Source organism: Octopus bimaculoides, chromosome 23, assembly GCF_001194135.2.
Source record: "Octopus bimaculoides isolate UCB-OBI-ISO-001 chromosome 23, ASM119413v2, whole genome shotgun sequence".
NCBI lineage: Eukaryota > Metazoa > Mollusca > Cephalopoda > Octopoda > Octopodidae > Octopus > Octopus bimaculoides.
This window is the reverse complement of record NC_069003.1, coordinates 12,175,793-12,178,687: the sequence shown is the minus strand read 5'-3', so window position 1 is coordinate 12,178,687 and position 2,895 is coordinate 12,175,793. Positions and strand designations below refer to the sequence as shown.

The following is a 2,895-nucleotide window of genomic DNA, read 5'->3' as shown; positions in this document are numbered from 1 at the left end:
TATATATATATATATATATATATGTGTGTGTGTGTGTGTGTGTATGTCTGTCTGTCTGTATGTCACTAGTAGTTGCTCCTCTCCATCTCCATATTGGACAATTCCACTCCATAAACTGTAATATTCCTCTGGAAATCAATACAACCAGTCTCTCAGTGGACCTAATATTGGTGCATTGCTGTGGACTAGTGCTGCTGCTACTGCTACAAATACTGTATTAGTAGTAGTAGTAGTAACAGCAGCAGCAATAGCAGTGATGGTGGTAATAATAGTAGTAGTAGTAGTAACAGCAGCAGCAATATAGCTACTATTATAGTAGCATTATACTAGAGGCTGTAGTAGTAGTAGTAGTAGTATCATCATCAGCAGCAGCAACAACAGTCGTGCAAAGATATTATTTGTCGAAAGATAATTGTAATGATTTCTCCACAACTGAACTGACCTACCTTTTGCAAAATACGACAGGCTATTCCCAACCTTGGGCCTTTCTTCCCTTACCCTTCATCAGTATCTCTTCAGAGGTGGCTATGGGCCCCTTAGACCCAATGCCTTCACTAACTCCTTATAGATGATACACTATGCTAAAACAGGTTCAGTGCCTTCCTTCCTCCATCATTAACTCGTTGACCCTTTAGCAATCAGATTACTCCATCAAATGTATCGTCATTGTTTAATGTCCGTTTTTCCATGCTGGCATGGATTGGACAGTTTGACAGGAGCTGGCCAGCCGGGGAGGTGTCCAGAATTCTATTGTCTGTTCTGGCATGGTGTCTACAGTTGGATGCCTTTCCTAATGCCAACCACTTTACAGAGTGTGCTGGGCACTTTTTATGTGCCACAGGCATGGGTGCGTTTACACGGCACCAGCACGAGTGTATTTTACATGGCACCGGCACCTGTAAAGGACAAGCTTGTATGTATGGATGACAGCCATTTTACTTAACTTGACACGTCTTCTAAAGTACAGCAAATCACTGCAACTCCTAATCCCTTGTCATTTCCTCAGTGAGGTCCAGCATGTGAAGATCCTTTCTCACCACTTCATCCCACCCTAGGTCTATCCTTTCCACAGGTTCCCTCCATGACTGGCACTTCTTTATGCAACTTTCCTCATCCACATGCATCACATGACCAGTGCACAATGACTTTATCCATCCAGCAGAGCCAAATGTAATGCTTTTTTATTCACATTGCCTTATATTAATCATGCATCATTTTGTAGCTCTGGAATTTCAATGATGTGACTGTTTGTATTTAGACTGACATTGTAGGGTAGGTGTGAGAAACCAGATCTGGCCAGTTTACACATAAAACCGGTAGAATATTAGGGTCTCAATGCTAAAGAGTTAAAGATGATACCCTATAGTCTACCAGGCTCAGTGCCTTTCTTCCTTCATGAGTACTCCCTCAGAAATGGAACCCTTGGGTTAGCAAGACTCCCTAGATTTCTAGCTTTAGAAAGAATACCGGGATTGATTTGATGAAACCCTTCCAAGGGGATGCTCCAGTGTGGCCACAGTCCAGTAACTTAAGTAAAAGAAAGTTAAATTGATGATGGTGGTCATAGAGGTGTTATGATGTAGATTTAGCTGCTTATTCTAGCAGATTGAGGAAATTTCCTTGATGCCATGTGTTCTGTCTATTACTGGTATGTTTTTAAGTTTTCATTGTTGTAATTTATTTCAGCTTGCATTAAGGGACTTGAGGATGTCTTGGACAGTGAATTCTTAGATTCTGAAAGGCAAGCAACCAAACCAGGAAGGTATGTTTTCTGCTGCTACCATTACTGGGCTACAAGATGGAAATTATTTCAGTTTTTCAAAATTTGATATTAAATTTTCACATGCAGTTATTATTATTATTATTATTATTAAGGTAGCAAGCTGACAGAATTGTTAGCATGCTGGACGAGATGCTTAGCGGCATTTCATCCTTCTTTATGTTCCAAGTTGAAATTCTGCCAATGCTGATTTTTGCCTTTCATCCTTTTGAGGTCAATAAAATAAGTAGCGATTGAACACTGGGATCAATCTAATCAACTGCCTCCCTTCCCCCCAAAATTCCAGGCCTTGTGCCTATAATAGAATAAATAAGCTTTACATTTGACAGAGTAAGCTGAATGCTAAAAGGTTAAGTTGGTGTTTGGAGCATAAATTAACATGAAATTTTGATTCATGTTTTTAAGTGAAATCACTTCAAAATAAGGATTTTATTTTATAGAACAATCTCAGGTGGGCTGGTATCAAAATGGTTAAGCTATAAAAAAAAAGCATATCTAAAAATAATTAAAAAACAGCATCAACTCCAATTTTGTTATCATGTGCCAATATTAGAAACCATTATTTTCTTATCATTGACAGAAATGGTAAAGCAGCAGATACCAAAATGCCAGTCTAATACATGAATCAATTTAAGCAATTATAGCTGTTCTCCAAATATGGTCTGGCACTGCGCCTAAATTAGACATCATTATTATTCTCCTTGTCATTTTGCATTAGCTTTTCCTCATCAACACAAATAAGACAGATATGTGTTTTTTTGCTCAGCTTCTCCCCAACTCCTGTTGACACCAGTATGCAACTGGTACTTATTTTATTGACCCTGAAAGGATGAAAGGCAATGTTGACCTCAGTGAATTTTGAACTCGGAACATAAAGACAAAGTACCTCTCTCTTTCAGTTAGAGCGGTGGTTCCCAAACTTTTGCAGGCTGCCACCCCCTTGGCCCACAGGCCATTTTCCTATCACCTCCACCCCAACTCACCACCATGAAGATAGACATCTTTCTCCAGCAAATTCAAAATAACTCTATTTCACATATAAAACTTAATCTAATTAACCCATTATTTTGGGTTGTTTTGACATCCATCACCCGCTTTTGGCCACCCTTTTGTTG

The 2,895-nt window shown here is 39.2% G+C and overlaps 1 long non-coding RNA gene across 1 annotated transcript in view; it reads left to right on the top strand.

The window, feature by feature from the left end:
* Nucleotides 1-2,895, top strand: part of LOC106884329 (uncharacterized) — a 13,536-nt gene that overhangs the window by 9,355 nt on the left and 1,286 nt on the right. Inside the window, exon 2 of the long non-coding RNA XR_001411232.2 lies at nucleotides 1,687-1,762. This is a non-coding gene — a long non-coding RNA (uncharacterized LOC106884329). The remainder of the gene's footprint in view (nucleotides 1-1,686; nucleotides 1,763-2,895) is intronic.